Below are 18781 nucleotides of genomic sequence, written 5' to 3' on the forward strand. Positions count from 1 at the left end.
CTGTTATATATATCTAGTTACAATCTAGTAATTTCGTAGACCAAAAAAAAATGTTTTCCCAAGATAGTCTGAAGTTTTCCGTCAGAAAGTCATTCTCATGTAGACCTATGAACATGTGAGAGGGACTGTAAATGTATGCACAAGCTATTGTCATAAATACGACCATTCTCTTGGGTAGAATTTCGTATAGAAATCAAACTTTTCCTGCTTCAAACGTGTATTAAAAGGCTAATATTAATTTAATAGGTGATTATCTAAAATCACGTTAGGCTTTATTGGTGAAGATTCGAGAGTAATCGAATAACGGTAGGCCTATTTTATATTAATCTCATTTAGCCTCTTTTATTTAACATGCATATTTTGTTTAAAAGTTTAAATTGAATTAAAGGTGAGGATAGGCCCCTATAAACCTATAGTGCGCGGGTCTTGCATTTTTGTAAACCCGTCGTAAATATAAGCATATGGACTACAAGGGTGCAGGCTGCCTGGTCGTGCGGTATGCGCGCTGGACTGTCGTTTGGACTTGTCTATGGTCCCGGGTTGATATGGCAAATTCGACATAGTCAGGGAGCTCACGGTTGATACCCTGCCAGCTGCCATCCCCATCGTCCTGCTGGAGGTTTTGAGGTTAGGTAGTAAATCAAAATTTTCTTTAACTCTAAATGAACATCCGAAACATGTAAAAAAAAATTTCAAACAATCTCATCTGCATACCCACAATATAATTTCATAGAATTGATAATATGTCACCTACATTAACACATTTTAACAGCGTTCTTTAATTTATGGACAAAGTCTACAATTTTACAATGCTACGACGAATATTCGATGTTAGGATATAGGCTAATTTAAGGAAGTAGCCTACATATATACAAATTTAGGCCCACAACTTACGACAAAGATAGGGCCACATTGTTAGACCTACAACTTACAGAGGAAGCCAACAAAGATAGGGCTACAATGTTACCGCCTTAACAGCCTCTCACTTCAAATTTTCTCACCCAATATGCCCAATATTAGGCATACGTTTGGAATAAGTTGTTGGCAAGGCAACGCCTCATCTAAACTGTTGCAACGTCTAGAAAACATCATTAAAAAAGCATCAAAAATTACACTCACAACATTACCACATTTAAAGGAACTTTTTGAACAAACGTGCCTAAGAAAAATCGAAAAAATCTTGGAAGACAAAGGCCACCCGCTCCATCAGAACTACACTAGGTCGTCGCGAAGTGGGCGACTGCTGTCAATCAAAACAAGAACGGAGCGGTGCAAAAACTCTTTCGTACCTCACTCGGTCAGACTCTATCACCGCCACTCATTGATCAGGGAACATGAAATGCACCAAGATACCTGTTTGTATTCGCTGAATGAACTCTTTATGTTGTCTGTTGTATTTATGTGTATTTTTCTGTTGTGTTGTCTTTATATGAGAAACGAGTCCTTGTAATCACAACAAATTTCCGTAAGGATCAATAAAGCAGTCCTAGTCTTAGTCTTACTCTATGCGACGACCCCAACCGTAAAAATCAAAAGCCTAAGTCATAAGCCATTCCTCGTTCCAAATGCTAGGACAAATTTGTACAAATACTCCTTCTTCCCTAGCACTATTAGAGCATGAAATGGGTTGCCTGAGCTAGCCAGGAAAACCGGTGACTTGGCAGAATTTAGGTCATAGGTTAATATGCATGACGCGTAGGACGTAACCATTTTCTTTTTTTGAAGTAACGTCTGTATTATATAAGATAAGATAAGTAGCTGTGCTTTTTGATAATGTTCTACAACAGTTCGCTTAATGTAAATATTTGCTATGCGTTGCCAAAGTTTAAATATTTCTCATTTTGATTAAATTATAAATAATAGACACAGTAGATTGAACTCAAATTATAGAAAGTCAATGAGATTTACACAAAAAAGTAATTTACAAAATAAACTTGTAAGTATTCATCAAGCCTTTCCTTCTGTTTTAATCATAAATTGCATTGACATTTTCATAATAAGTCCTCTCAGTCAACCTAACACTATTTTTCTACTAACACACTTGGATTTTTCAGCTCATCTTTAGCCCTTGTCAACAATCAGCCTAGTGTATGGAAGACATTTGTATAGGCCATGCAGAGCTGAGATTGTCATTCGTGACATTTGTCTTACATATCAAAACAACAAAATAAGAAAACAATTATTTTCCAATAGAAATATTTGTAATATTCGCAAGTTTTTTTGTAAATCAGGTTATTCAATTATTCAATATTTTGAGAGGGGGGTAGGGTTCAAAAGGTTAATAATGAATAAAGAGTGCCAGTTGTGTATTTTTGCACATTAAAAAAAGAAAAAAATATTATTTCTTTAAGTTAGCCATTAATAATAATAATGGCAATGTCTTCCAATTCCATAGATTAAGGATGAGCGCAGTATTTCACATGACTAAATAAACCCATTTGCGCCATGCATATTTTTCCCTTATCTGATGCACAAAAAGCTATTTCCCCTAGAGGATCTTATTGTTTTCTTTTGAATTTTGCACCTTTCTTTCGAAACAGGTTTTATTTGGGCCTTAAATGTGTGTAACTGTTCCACTGTCTACTTGAGAACTCTTTAATCGTCTCTTGTAGAAGGCATCAGCTGCGACCTAGTCTCACCTACGCAAGTGAGGGCTAAATGAAGCCTGTGTTGATATTTACCTTCTGTCCTCTAATTTAGCCCCCCCCCCCACACACACACACAAAGGCCTTTTAGCATAATGTTCTCCACGGAGGATCAAAATGTCAGAAGTAGTAAAAAGATAAATCTGATTCAAACCTTATCTTCATCTCCTTGAAAGAAACTCATTGGTGCTTGAATGTTGTGTGATGGATGGGACACCTATCCTTACAAAGTTTTCTGCCACCTTGATCTAGAGGAGCTAAGAAAGTCTCAGGATGCCAACCTTCAAATTTGTGAGTACCGGTATCTTGCATCAAAATCTCAAGATCACTGATCCCAAAATGACTAACACCTGACAGTGAGTTTAAAAAAATATAAAAGACAATTAACATTTGTTATTTTTATTGTGTTGGGCCAAGCACATATTAATATTATTATTGATATTTTATCATTTTCGACCCATTCACTCCAATTTAAATGTACTATAAAGCCTGGACCCTTTAAATATTTATTGTATTTGTTGGGCAAAAATAAATAATTTTTTTTTAGCAAAATTGACAGATATTAATATTCATTAAATGGCAACAATACAATCTGAATTAAACAATATCATGCTAGAACTGTTTCTTTTTTTTTTTTTTTTAATGAACTAAGCTAATAATCAAAGAAATGCAGAAATGAAAGCACCAGCTTTCACTCCAATTTAAATGTACTATAAAGCCTGGACCCTTTAAATATTTATTGTATTTGTTGGGCAAAAAAAAATTATTTTTTTTTAGCAAAATTGACAGATATTAATATTCATTAAATGGCAACAATACAATCTGAATTAAACAATATCATGCTAGAACTGTTTCTTTTTTTTTTAATGAACTATGCTAATAATCAAAGAAATGCAGAAATGATAGCACCAGCTTTAAAGGGAAAAAAGATTTAGAACAAGGAAATTAGAAACAACAATACGAAGCCTAACAAAATGATATGTCAACCCTGAAAACATATGCTAACAACATAATAAATCATCCCATCCTATTCCACACAATAGTAATAAGTTACATGTGCCACACTAATTTCGAAATATCTGATGCCTATTATACACTAATTTTAAGAGATGTGAAGTTAGTCCATAATGGTCATTTACTGTTAACCACCAAACAAAAGCTTGAGATATCCTTGAAAACATTTATTTTAGGATCTTTATGACTTTTAAATTGACATTAAGACCTATTTGTTATGTGAATTTGCATTATGACAGCCAAAGTGAAATAACTGCAGTTGCACAGTGAAATGTGCAAAGGATCGAAACTTATCTTACATAATACAGACGTTACTTCAAAAACGAAGATGATAAGTGTGCACAATGGTATTCTATGGTTAGGGGATACTTGATTAACGGTTTTGGACTAAGCAGAGGATTTAGTTTTGATGCTTCAAAGAAATCATGTGATCTACTCAATGTCATTTACTGAGCTACAGTAAACCAATCAACTAGATATGAAATGAATACTGTAATAATGATAAAGAAAACAAAAACCATCAGGTGCATTAAAGTCTTTGTTTGTTGGTGTGTAGTAAAACCCAAAGCTAATCTCATTGTCAGTTGTTTGCCAGCTATTTTTTTCAGGAATACTGAAGTAACCAAGGAGACATAAGCATTTTAATAATTTGGACCTGTACAAAAAAAAAACACCATAAAATATGTTTTATCTGTCTCTATAAAAAAAAAAAGACAACCTCAAATACTTAGATATAAGATAATTTTTAATTAAGAAATCTTTCTTTTTTTGCATTAAAATGGCAATGTCTTCAATTCTGAAGATTACAAATGAGTGCAGTGCTTCACATGACTACGCAAACCCAGTTGCGACTTACGTTTTCCCTCATTAAAATATGACACTATCAATTCGTATAAGAAACTAATTCACCTCTTCTGTATTAGCATCCACTCTAATGACCTTGGCAAACTGTAGGCAATACTATAAATAGAGCCTCTTGAAGTCCAGCCAAATCTATCATGAGTGGTCAAACCAGTTTCCTAACCCAAACTCCTAGAATTATGAAATAAAAGTTTAAGAGTGAAATTTCTATCTAGTTCTTTAAAATATATAAAATATATATTTTACTTATATATATTTTACTTAATCAAAGTGACCTTATTCATAGACAAGGAAATATTATCCTGCCACTATGGCAACCAATAATTACTCCTATCCTCCCAACTAAAGACTTGAACCGAAGTGTCTCTGGATCAAATCTTGAGATGATTGTACTCTTTCCACAGTTTGGTCATGGCTAGGCATGCCAAGCTTAAATGTTTTTTTTTTCTCTCCGTCTCTTTGTCATATTAGACCCTAAGCATTTAAATGAGTCAACTTCTAATGTTTGTCCATTCAACTGTATCTTGTACCATCTCCATTTTTTATAAACTCATTATCCTAGCAATCAGTGGATCAGAGTTTACACGGATGGCCCATCCCATAAAGCCACCACAAATGGAGGAGCTGGAATACTCATCAAATGGCCAGATGGAGAAAAACTAGAAAAATCTATTGCAACTGGAGAGCTCTCTGACAGCCGAAGAGCAAAAAGGGAAGCACTAGCATTAGCTGCTACCATGGTAGCTAATCATCTAAACAACCCTCCAAAGCTTGGAAAATTCTGATTTCTCTTATATAAAAAGTCTCAGGACAGCACTTACAAATCTCAACAACAACAGCAAAAAAGAACTGTTATTCAATGAATACCAGCTCATATACAACGAGAAGGGAATGAGAAAGCTGACACACTTGCCAAGAGTGGGAGAACAAACTCTGCACTCTATACAGAAGAAATGAAGAGACTAATAGTACCGGTAAATAAAATAAATGAGAAATGGACAAGCTCTCATCAAAATCACAAGAACGATGTTGCTTATTATAAGCTATCCCGACAAGATCAAGGTCTAATCTTTCGACTCAGAACCGGACACAACAGAATGCGACAACACCAAAACACCCCCAATAGAAAGAAAACTATATGGAGAGCTCCCTGATTTGGAAACCACTGCACAGTTCATCTCATGTATTGGTCTAGTCATCTGAATGCTCCAACATAAGATGAGAACTAAGAAGAAGTACTATCTCCACCTCTCTGCAAAAGAGCTCACAGCTCAGCAGCAATAAAGCTGGCTAGAAGAAGAAGAAACTATCTCCACCACAAACTAGTATTTTTCTCTTTTCAGCACTAATTTCAATGCCAACTGCTCAAGCTGCAGCATCCAGTTTTGAAGTAAGATCTTGAAGCTAGTCTGCATTTTCTCCAATGAAGTCTATATCATCTGCAAACCAAAGATTGGAAAAAAGATGCCCATTTATGGTCAAGCTAGGAGTAAAGCCTTTAGAGTTCATGTTCGTGTGTTCTCAGTCAAACATGACAAGAGATGGAGGGGGAAAGAAATAAACTATTTTCTATTATGGTCAAACAGGAGACAGCTTTAATTATTACGTCTTTTATTCACTGACATCAAAGTATTCTCAACACCGGTGGTTTACATATTCTAAATGATGATGAATATTGCTATATGTTACATATCTAGACATGTTGCTATATAGGGCTAATTCTTTTCTAGTGCCATTAGAGCCAGGCATGGGTTGCCTGAATCAGCCAAGAACATCAATGATCTAGCAGAGTCTCTAATTAACATATATGACAAGATTAACACCTGGAAACTTTTAGGAAGTAATTCTATTCTGTTCCAAAGGAAAGGCTGTAATTTATACGATATAACATGATATAGATGACATATCTAGAACAAAATTGTCATTTTTTCTACATTGTATCCCATTCAAATGATTGAAATATTCTGTTCATGTTTACCAAACTTAACAAAACCCTGCCAAGAGATTTACTAGAGCTTGGGTTGTCCTTGTAAAATCCTAGGAAATAAACTTACCTTCTGTTGTGTTCCTGGAAGTATCTCTAGACCAGACTGTGGCAACTCAGCTAGCCAAATGTCTGTGCTATCCCAAGATTTAGATGGAGACACACACACAAAGCAACAAGTTAGTGATATATTATTGTTTGAAATGCTCTCTGAAAATATTGAGAATTACAACCAATTTCAGCATATTAAGATTAGGCTTTTTAAATTTTTATTAATTATATAAGATGTTTAAACATGTTTCATATATGGTAATGTCTTATATTATTATTAGTCATATTATTATTAATATTTAAATGCTGTTCATGCCCAGTTAAAAGAAAAATAACTGTTTCAAAATTATCAGACCTGAACCTAAAAAAAAATTTATTTTATTTTAAAAAATTTTCTTTGATCAAATATTGTTTTCTTGTTTTCCTTTACAGCCTTGATTTGGCATTCAGGAAATATAGGTATGACATAATGTCACACTATTTCTATATTCAATCTCCAATGAAATGAATTAATTGTAGGAATCAAAATAAATTGTAGAACATGAATTCTTACTGCAAGGACACAGGAAAAAAAGCCTACCATGTTTGGATGAGTCCACTAAATCCCAAGCAATTTTGTATCCGTCTGGAGATACTCTAGGACATGAATAAAAAATCTGCACCAGAAACCTAATGAAAAAAACAATTTACTGTTAAAACAATCATTTTAAGAATTATTTTCAAACTTCTCTAATGAAACGAAGGCGCAGTGGCTGAGCGGAAAAAAGCTTGCCTTCCGAGCCGGGGTCTTGGGTTCGAATCCTGGTGGAGAATGGGATTTTTAATTTCAGAATCTTTGGGCGCCTATGAGTTCACCCAGTTCTAAAGAGTACCTGACATTGGTTGGGTTGGTCGCTGTGCTGGCCACATGACACCCTCGCTAACCGTAGGCCACAAAAACAGATGACCTTTACATCATCGGCTAGGTCTGAAAGAGGAACTTTTTTTTTTTTTAAACTTTTTTTCTAAGAAAATTCTGAATAATGAACTGATAGTGAGCTTAACAATGATCATGTATATTGAAACATCAACCATTCAACTCCCTGCTTACAACTAAAACTACTTAAACTCATGAATGAATGACTAAAGTTAGAGCCATGTATCAAAGTTCTTCTCTAAAACTCTATTCACAACTGTACAGAAAAAAAAGTTAAAATGGTGTCAATATGGTAATTTAAGTGAAAGTCACTATATGTTTCAATCAGTATGTCAGTGTTTCCCAAACTATGTTCCGCAGAAAGCCTGACTAGGTGTTCCACAAACTACTGGAATAATTAACTAGTACAGTAGAAAGCCTACACATGAATAAATTATTAAGTAAATGCAGAAAAAATTACAATTGATTTTATTAGTTCTTCTTGGTAGCAGAAAATTTTTTTTTTCCTACAACATCACATTGAACTATGAACTTATCTAGATTCTCACTGATCAACCATTAAATGATCTCTGGTCGAGTTCGTCTGAAGCCATAACATTTCAAACAAGTTATACAAGCTATCATTACTAAAGTTTCCTACAGCCTATTTTCGCGCAACAGGATTTTCTGATTATATTGTAACAAAGTCAAAGTCGACAAACAGGCTTTAGTTCACACCAGATTTTAGAATTCGTCTCACCAATATCGTTCCTGATATTAAAAAATACAATCTTTAAGTGCACAATATCATCAAAAGGAATCAACCTAATTTTTTTTTTTTAATGCATTTTATTGAAGGCCTAAGTCTAAGTCTAAGTTATTGAAGGCCTAGTTATATATTTCAAAATAAGTAATAAAGCTAAATAGAGAATATGGTTTATAATTTTTTTAGTTTTATTTAAATAAAAGGAAATAACCCAACCTACAAAAGGCTAGGTGTTCCCCTAAATTCTCCAACTGTATAAAGTTTTGACTACCACTATTGAGTGAGCCTTTTTTAAAGATTAGAATTATTACAAACATAGATGCAGCATAATAGTAATAAGAATTATGTTTATACAACATTTGAATAGTAACATAATGATTATATAGGAAATCAAAACTATTGATAACAGTGAAAATCATTTCACAACAGTTTTATAAGTTTTAATTAATCCTTTAGACATTTAAAACAATGTTTACTAAAGCAAACAAAAAAAAATTATTTTAATTTTCAATGTCATTATTTAAGTTCTGTGACCAAGAAAGCTATCACCCTAATTTTAATACTGCTTACCAAGACAGATTGCAACTTAGTTTCTGGATCAATGACAACAATAACATTTTGAGGCTCCTTAGTCCCCTGGGCAACCACTACATGATCTTCTCTTACAATGTAGATCAGAGACTTCTGTGTAAAGAAAGGAGATTCAATGCAGAAGTTGCAAGTCAGAAATACATAAAGCAACACAAATATGTATTTGCAATTACAGACAAAAATATCCCACTCAAGGGTGAATTCATTCATAGAAATGTATGGCAGAATACATAGAAACATGAGAAGTAAATAGCTTGATAGACAGAAACATGACCTGCAAAGTTATGGTTATAATTGATGAGATTTAACAGTAGACTTCAAATAAGAAAGAATGTTAATGTATGTTAAATTACAGGTTTCCCTAGTTTAGCTAATAGCAACTTGAATATTATTTTACACTTGGTAACTACATGCTTCAACTTAACTCTGTGCAAAGTGCAGTCCTACCTTGATTTCTCTCAAGTGATCTCCAGCCTACATGATTCAGTTCTTTACCAGCCATTAACATAAGACAATCAAAACCATTTTGTAAATCATGCTAAAAATCTGAATTTTTCTTCTCTTCTATAGCATTCAATGCATAATTCCTCTAGAATGAAAAAGATAAGACAAAAAATTCATGCATCTTCAACAAAAAGATGTCAACAAACAGTATCCATTTCTATATAAAGATAAGATAAGATAATTTTTATTGATCCAATCAAATGAAAATTCAGTTTGACTACAATTGATAACCTCAGCGTAACGTAAAACATACATACAAAGAATTTTCTTTAAATATTAAAAGAAAAAGAGAAAGATTACCTGAGGTGACCAGACACCATCAGTATAGCAATATTTTTTTTGAGATATCAGTTACTGGTTCAGGAACTGCTGATGGATCAGTCTGCCTGTACAAAACTTGGGCAGTAAAATTTGAAAAGTAGACAACTCCATGGTAAACAATAAAATCGCCACCTGAAAACACAAATAAACAATAAGAGGATGTAGACACACATGAAAATTATCACAATGTATCATTTAACTCAATGTGAGCCCCATGAGTAGTTATAACCATATAGAGTCTTATTAACTTAAACACATCAAACATTTGAACTAGTGGCCAATAGTGCACAACATTTAAAGGATAAATGTAGTATATATACAGCTATATTATTTGAATAAATGTGAATACCAAAGTCAATAGAAACAAATATGAGACTGTGTGAAGAAAGTTTAAGTTAAATATTACATACTGTTTGTGTTTTTTTTTTCTCTGTGTTCTCATTATAAATTGTAGGGTTCAGATATATATATATTTATTTATTTATTTATATATCTAAGATGAACGCCATTCTTTTCAGATTAGGCAGCTTTCCATACAATCTTTATTCTATAGGACTGTTGGAACTTCCAGAATAAGTGTTGCCTCATAATGTTCCACCCTGTTCAAAAGTGAAAAAATAATTCATTGACTGTGTCCAGATAGAATGTAACATGCATCCTTAATCCTGATGTCTGAGCAACAACTGTTACATTTTTAGGTCTATACCGGTACTACTCTCTTTTTTTTTTCTCTTCCGGATATAGTGGAATTTAAGATTGTTTAATTATTCTCCCGTATTTGGCAGTGTCAGCTTTTTCATCTCCTCTATATGAAAGTGTGCAGGGATCCATTGGAGAACAATGTTCTTGCTATTATTGTTGAGATTTATAAGAGCTGTCCTGAATTGTTTGAGATAGGAGGCATCCGATTTTTTTAAGATTGGAAGGACTGTTTTCGGCATTTGTCAGAAAGACTATCAGGCTATTCACAAGTGGATGGTTTATTAGTGTGGTAGCTGCTGGTTTTAGTACTTTGTGGCTGTCTGAGAGATCGCCAGTAGCAATGAACTTTTGAAATCTTTCTCAATTGAGCCATTCAATGAATAAGACAACTCCTCCGTTTGTGGTGATGATCCATCTGCAAAACTGACCCACTGATTATTGGATTTGTAGAAAAATATTCATCGTTTCCTTGAGATCTTTCTGATTGAGATCATTTTTTTTATGAGTTATGTTTTCAATGCTGTCTCTTATCATAGAAAGAGAGCTTAGGTCCCAGGGAAGAGAGTCATTGCACTGTTTAACTGATTCATAAATTATAAAGTGGTGTTTCAAGTGTTTCTTTGTTAGAGATTCTTGTATGAGTTCTTTTCAGTTAGTTTTGAGTGTCAGACTTGTGGGTTTAGGTTTCTATTTTAGTAGACAGATTAGACAGAGTAAGGATTATTATTTCTCTTCTTTTGTCCAAAGAAATCAGGGAAAAAATGATTTCATCCATTGCTTTGAAGGTTGTTTTAATTTGTTTGTTTTTAATTTGTTTGGAGAAAGGGTTAGGGTTTTTACTTTTACATTGTCTATTTTCTGTAAAATAGACTGCTGAATCCTATTTGTAGCACTGTAATCTAGGGTGATGTAGCTGGTAAAGCTCTTTTTCAAAATGTTGTAATTTGCTGATGGAAGCTCGGTGGTTGGTGTTAGCCTTCCCTGGTTGTCTAAGGGGTCTACATCTGAGTTGCCAGTTACACCGATGTGGCTTGGTATTCACTGCATCTAGCGTGATGTCCCTGGTACATTTCTATTTCAAAATGTTGTCATTTGCTCCTGATTAATATTTCTATTTTGTATCTTTTACAATTTCCCTTTTTTTTTAAATTGACCTTATAGACTATCATTTTAGTTATACTGCCATGTAAGATCTTTAAATTTGTTGAACCATGGATTGAGCAATGATAAATCTATAAAGGTTAGTATGAGTGAAAGCATAAATGAGTTTGAATATAAATATATCAAATTGATTAGGCTAACATTACTCCTATTAGTTCTTTGAGTGAAACAACACAAGAAAATATTGTTCAATGAATAGGAAATGGAAGAAGTAACTTTCTTTTCTCCTCTAAAGTAAATAAAAGTAAAGTTCCCCTTTCAGACCGTACAATCTATGGGGCTGAGGATGTGAAGGTCGTCTGTTTTTGTGGCCCATGGTTAATGAGGGTGTCAGCAAGCAACCTTTACTTTTCCCCATCGCGTCAAGATACTTTTAGAATTGGGTGGAATGACCTAAAAATCTGAAATATAGTCTAGATTTGCATTAAAAATTTTATTCTTAGAACTTTATAGGTAGCCCTTAACATCAGTGGCCACAACCCAGACCTAATGATATGGGCTTCAGACTCTTTATCACGATGGTTCTTAGTTTGAAATGGCAATAGTTAAAATGAGGGAAATGATTGAGGGATTTAAAAAAGAAGTTATATGGCTAAGGGGGAGCAAAGAGAGCTACTTAGACATCAATGGAGGCAGTAGAAGAGAAATAAAGTCAACAACAAAAAAAGTATGTTATTGGAAATAGTCTAAGAATACATCATTCAAATACTATACTTTTACATTTGTAACAGTGATATTTAGAAATAATATAAACTTTAGTTAAAGTTAAGTAATAAGGTAAAGAATACCTTGCTGTTTTAGCTCTACAGCAGCTGCCTTGCCAAGGATTGTCCTTATGGGTCAGAAGTAGCCCGGCAAGCCCAGGAAGAAACCTCTCAGTGAGCCTGTTCTATTGCCAACATCCACACTGCCATCAGGGTTGTGGGTGGGAGTGACAGGGGCAGAGTGAGCTGTAGTTGGTCCAGTGGAAACCACAGAAGATGAAGAAGATAGACCATCTGATCTACCCTGATCATACTGAAAAAGAAATATCATAGTGTGATAAATATAATGCGGTTAAATATAATGAGGTAAATATGGTGTGGTCAAATATGTGATAAAAATTATAATGTGGGTAAAAAAAATATAGTCGAATATAATGCATTTTTTTTTACCAATATTGTTCCTTACAAATCCAAATTAGGGAATTTTTTATTTTCCATGTTGTTATGTATTTAAAAGTATTAGCAAATTGATTAAAACCATATATTGATATCATTCCATATCACTAATTTTATAAAGATAAAGGCAGAGCCATGTACAAAGAAACCTAACACCTAACAAACTGGACAGTACCGGTATTAACTTCCTCCCCCGCAAAGAACAATCTACAATTTTCCAATAAAGAACAGGACACACACCACTATTAAATTACCACCTGAACAAAATAGAGTACACACAACTCCCCCTCTGCAGACACTGCGCCCACCCCTTTGAAACCGTAAACCATATCCTCTTGAATGCCCCTCCGTAATCCACCTTAGGCGGACCCTACTTCCACTACAGCCCAACATAACCAACACCCTGTACATCAGTGTTGAACAACTGAAGAAAACAGCACACTTTTTTTCCTTGGCACAGTCTGCAAAAGAGCTCACAGCTCAGCAGCAATAAAGCTGGCTAGAAGAAGAAGAAGAAAGATAGTTCATTGTTAAAATTTGAATGGTTTCCTAGTTATGTTGTATATGATGTGGACCATCATTTTAATCCGGAGTTGGAATCCTGTCCCCTGTCATGTAGAGGGTTTGGTTTAAAATAATCTTTATTTAGGAAAAAAAGTATGATACTTGTAAAACAAACACTGTGCCCCAATAATAGGAAAGAGTAAGACAGAGACTAAGACTGCTTTATTGATCCTTATTGGAAATTAGTTGTGATTAAAAGAACTCAAGTAAAAACAACATTCACATAAATAAAACAGACATAACACACAGAGAATTTCATTGAGGGACTACCCAAAGATGTCTTTATTCTTTTCATGTTCCCTAGCCAATGAGTAGCGCTGATAAAGTGTGATCATAAACAGAAGATTTGTCTGTAATGGGATACAGCGCAATGTAATGAAATAAATTTAATGATATTTTAAGGGTTTTTTTTATTAATTTATTTTTATTCTTTTTTTTTTTTAATTTTTAAAAATCGTCACGGAATTTTGTTTTACTATTTTATTTAAATGTAAACTTACGCTTTGTTACTTCACATTTATTAGTTGTTCTTTTTTGTATCCATGAGTACTGTATTCGCACCTAGTATTTTAAAGAGGAAACTAGATTAGTTATGCCATATAAGCATGATACATGCCATTTCCGGTGAATCTATGAATGAACTTGAATTTGTTGTAGATAAAGTCCAATTATTATAGTTGCTTTGAAAAATTGATCTTACACAAGCCATGAACATGTTCATAATAGTCATAGATCTAGAATCTATTTAAAATCTATATAATCATATATTCAAGTTGAATCAAGTAATAACTAAGTTACTATAGTTTACTTTAGTAACTAGATCAGTGGGATAGCTAGGGTATATGAAGCCCAGTGCTGGAGCTCCTGGTGATGCTCCCATGCCCCCCCCCCCCCCCCAAAAAAAAAATGAAATGAAACACAAAGACTTTTTTTAACCAACTTATTATATTTATTGTTAATGTTTTGCTAATTCTAAAAAAATCAATTTAACAAAAAGATACCACAAATAAATCATAGCTTGTTTCAAGTTGGCAATTTTTTCCATCAGCTCTTATCTAATGGACCAATTTTCCAAATTAGTGGGAGGCAAATTTTTCATCTTTATCGCAATTAATTCTTGATCAAATTTAGTTTGAAAAAACTTTGCTCGCATATAGCAACACTTAAGGCTATTGCCAAAAATATACTAATCATGATGACAATATGCAGAACTTGTTTTGGAAGTTTGAAGGCTTCTAAGAAATTGCGACTAACCATTGAAGCCTCTTTCTCTCCAGACAAAATTATTTTTTGTTGAAGTCACTTGAGACCTATCAAGATTTCAATCTGAGAATTCAACAGCGGCTAAAAAAAAATTAATATTTATCTACTATATCATGATATATCTCAAATCAGGTGTTTATTTGTAATACTGGCATTAGCAATATTATCTCGAGTACGGAAGTAGTTAAAAATGTTTTTAATGTTTTCATTAAGTGCCCAGTCTTAAATTGACAATTCTTGTTTTTGAAGGTACATATCATTTATTTCAACTAATACAGTGACCAAAAACATAAGGTACATGATAAAATTAAGACTGTATCTAGCCGATCTAGAAGAATTTTTATCTGTAGGTACTAGTCAAAGTCTCAAGAGTTTAGCTATAATTTTAAAAAATTAATCCCTTATAGAACCATCTTGAGGGTTTTACCTCTATCGCTCCAGTGAGTGGGTTTTAACCAAGCGCTTCAGGCTAGTTCCGGTTATTTTTGGTGAGGACAACCTAGGGGTGTGCTGAAGTTGATAAAAAGCTGTGTTAATGATCCAGTGTGCCTAAAAATGTTACAGAATAGACTTGAGCTTCAGAAGCCCAAATTCCTGCCAAACTCAGAAATTGGTTCGAGAAGACGATGAATTGAGATGAAGCCAATGAAAATACATTTTGAATTCATATTTCTAATTTTATACAGTAGTTTATATTGGTACCAGTAATGCATGTGCAATGTTTTTGATTTTAGTATTTTTACTGTGATAGTTTCTCCTTAGTTTGATGCCCCTAACTACTTGATGGCCTGTGAGTGGCGTGAGGCCGGCACCAGCAGCACATTGAAAGCTACGTCACTGAACTAGAGTCTTGAATAGTCTTGATATACTAATTAATATATTATAGTCCATAGTATATTATATACAATACACTCGAAATTACCCTCAATACACTTATACAGTATACTAGAAATAGAATCTAGACTAGACTATTATAGAAGACAGTATTATTTTTATTATAGATATATAATATTAATATATAAAATATATATTGTAATTGTCTGATACTAACCCAGATTCAGATTGATTAATCATCACAATAATGAATACATCAGATATTTAATTTAATTCATTTGGTTTGGCTAGGACTGCCTAGAAAATCCTAGATATCTACTCTAGTGAAGTGTCTCTAGGACCCTTAGGACCAAGGCCTAGGCTACTGGTCCCTAGCCCTAGGTCTTGACTACTTGACTGTCCTTGGCTTTGACATGAACAGTTATAACAGTAGAACTTAGTAGAAGTATTATAAGTATAGACTAGACCTAGACTCTAGGCTAGAGTATAACTAGATCTATAATCGGTAAAACTTTCCATCGAAGACCCCTGGCTTTTGTTACTAGATCTAGATAGTGATTAGAGATCTAGACTCTAGTCTATAGTCAATAAAGTTGTATAGTCGACTATAGTGTCACTATAGACAGACTCAAGTCAATATAGATTCTAATTTTCGTAACTTCTTTTATGGAAATCTATATAGAAAAATAACTTTTGTAATTTCTTTTACAAAAATTTGGGCTCACAGATGTGCGCCTGACACATATATAATCCTTACTTACAGCAACGTAGCCCATTTCCCTGATCACTTTTGCAGTAAGATTCCATTTCTTGAGTACAAGTTAGATCTAAAAACTCCAATTTGAAATAAATTATAGCTCTATGCACTTTTGTGTTCAAAATCTGTTGCGTGCAAGAAAAGACAGTATCTTTGATTTTTTTCCCTGTATTGTTTGGTTATTTCAGTGTTATCTCGTTAATTATCTGCGCAAGAGACAGCGCGGAGGCCTTGCAAATAGTTATCTTATCTTATATGATACAGACGTTACTTCCAAAAAAGAAGATGATTACGTCCTACGCGTCATGCATTTAGTCATGCATATTAACCAATGACCTAAATTCTGCCAAGTCACTGGTTTTCCTGGCTAGCTCAGGCAACCCATTCCATGCTCTAATAGCGCTAGGGAAGAAAGAGCATTTGTTCAAATTTGTCCTAGCATATGGAATGTGGAATGTGCCTTTATCTTTGTGTCTTACTGAGTATTTTACTAAATTTTGTATTTGAAGATTATGGTTCAGTGTTTTATGTATAATTGCTACTTTACTTTTGAGTCTTCTCTCCTGAAGGTTTTCTAGAATTAGTGATTTTACTAAAGGTGCTACTATAGTTAAATGTGAATATTCGTTTGTTATGAATCTCACTTCTCTATTTCGTGCCTGTTCTAGTTTCTTTATGTTTTCTTGAGTTGAGGGGTGCACATTCTATTATTTTAAAATTGGTGTAAGCCCTATTCTTTTGACATAAAACTAAGACTAAGACGGCTTTATTGATCCTTATGGAAATTTGTTGCTGCACATGTGTGAATGGAATGTAGAGTGAAAAGGGAGACATCGTTTGTGCGTCGTGTGCGAGAACATCCATTTGATAGCCCTACTGAATATTTATCTGAAATTAATTGCTACAATAGCAAGACATTAGTTAACAAGTCTACATTGTGTTTCCTTTTGTGTTTTTTTTTTAATTAAAGCTTAGTGATGTTTGTTCTATAGTCAAATTGTTAATCAAAGTCTGTTAATGCTGCCACTTAGTCATAAGTCTAATATTTTGTTCTATTCAAAATGATTTTTTTGGTCATTATTGAATGTGTTGTTTTTTTTTTTACAAATAAACAAATTATTATCTTTTTTATTCATTATTACTTTTCTCTACATAAAAATTAAAGTGCTATTAGATTTAAACATAATGGTAATTTAATGTTAGACTTGCTAGTGAAACTATAAAAGATAAAATATGAAAAGCTCATTCTATAGTGATTACAAGGACTCTTTTCTCATATAAAGACAGCGCAATAGAAACATACACATAAATACAATAGACACAAATAAAAAGTTCATTCAGCAACTACACATTGGCATCTTGGTCCTTTTCTTGTTCCTGATCAACGAGTGGCGGTGATAGAGTCTGATCTAGTGAGGTACGAACGAGTTTTTTGGATGGCTGCCTGGTCGTGCGGTTTGTGCGCTGGACTGTCGTTCGGATTTATCGACCGTCGAGGATTCAAACCCTGCCCGCTCCCATCCCCCGTCGTCTTGCGGGAGGTTTGGACTAGGAAGTAAACTATCTTCAACTCTGAAGGAACATCCGAAACATCTAAAACAAACAAACAAACATTTTTGTACCGCTCTGATCTTGTTTTGATTGACAGCAGTCGCCCACTTCGCGACGACCTGACGTAGTTCTGATGGAGCGGGTGGCCGTTGTCTTCCAAGATTTTTTCGATTTTTCTAAGACACTTTTGTTCAAAAAGTTCCTTTAAATATGATAATGTTGGGAGTGTAATTTTTGATGCCCCTTTTATGATGGCAAAATAGTGTTTACGTTTGTTAAGAGAAAAAGAATATTTAGTACGCATATAATTTATACATAATTTAAAACAAAAATTAACAAGTAGGTTTTCACATCATCGCGTGAACTGCAATGGTACACTGCGATTACAAAACACTTAACTGATGGAATTTTTTTTTTTTTTACGGAATTTTTTTTAGGATTTGAATAAGAGATTGACCCTTTACAAAACAATCAGATCAATTAGATATTCATTATAAGACATCAGTTAGGCCAGGTTCGCATTTAACTTCACATTCGCTTATCCTTTGGACTGCTGGGCCGTTGGGGCACCACACAAGATCTGTCAACCTTCTTTCTCCTTTCTTCTCTGTCATTGGTCTTATATATAATTTAATTCATGTGTTCTTTCCGGAAATATTTATGCTTGCCTTTTTACCTGCCTGGGTGGACAACTTTTGGGGCCGATTTTGAGTTTGTGTTGCAACACAAACTGTCTTTGTAACCTTTTTTCTTTGCATGTTTTTTCCCTTCAATTATTGCTTATTTCAGAGTATTTTTAGCATTTATAAACTCTTCGTTGCTAGCCTTATACTTTGTTTTCTTTTCAATACTAAGGTGTTTGATATTTTTGGTCATCCAGGGCTTATTGTCTCTAGAGACTTGTATTGTTTTTGTTGGAATTGTTAACTCCTCGCAGAATAATAGATACGAGTTAACAGTCTCTGTTAGTTGGCTTATGTCTGGACAGTTCTCATTAAAGATTTCCCAGTTAGTTTTCTTAATGTATCCTCGTAGTTTTTCCGTAGTTTTATAATTAAATTTTTAATATAAGTCTGTTTCTGTTGCCGTAGAAAAGTGCAAGCCACCTAATAATAAGTCTATTATTTTGTTATAATCAAAATGGGTTTTGCCATTGT

General features: G+C 33.8%; 1 long non-coding RNA gene across 1 annotated transcript; it reads right to left on the bottom strand.

Annotated features, from left to right (window-relative positions):
• Nucleotides 1–5840: 5840 nt before the first annotated feature.
• LOC129926456 (uncharacterized) lies at nt 5841–15759 on the bottom strand. Its single transcript, XR_008778122.1, has 7 exons — nt 15534–15759; nt 12284–12512; nt 9612–9764; nt 9255–9396; nt 8787–8900; nt 7136–7224; nt 5841–6714 (listed from the first exon to the last, which is right to left on the bottom strand). It is a non-coding gene; the product is annotated as an uncharacterized LOC129926456 (long non-coding RNA).
• Between the last annotated feature and the right edge of the window lie 3022 nt (nt 15760–18781).

This window comes from Biomphalaria glabrata, chromosome 5 (assembly GCF_947242115.1).
Source record: "Biomphalaria glabrata chromosome 5, xgBioGlab47.1, whole genome shotgun sequence".
NCBI classification, from domain to species: Eukaryota; Metazoa; Mollusca; class Gastropoda; family Planorbidae; genus Biomphalaria; species Biomphalaria glabrata.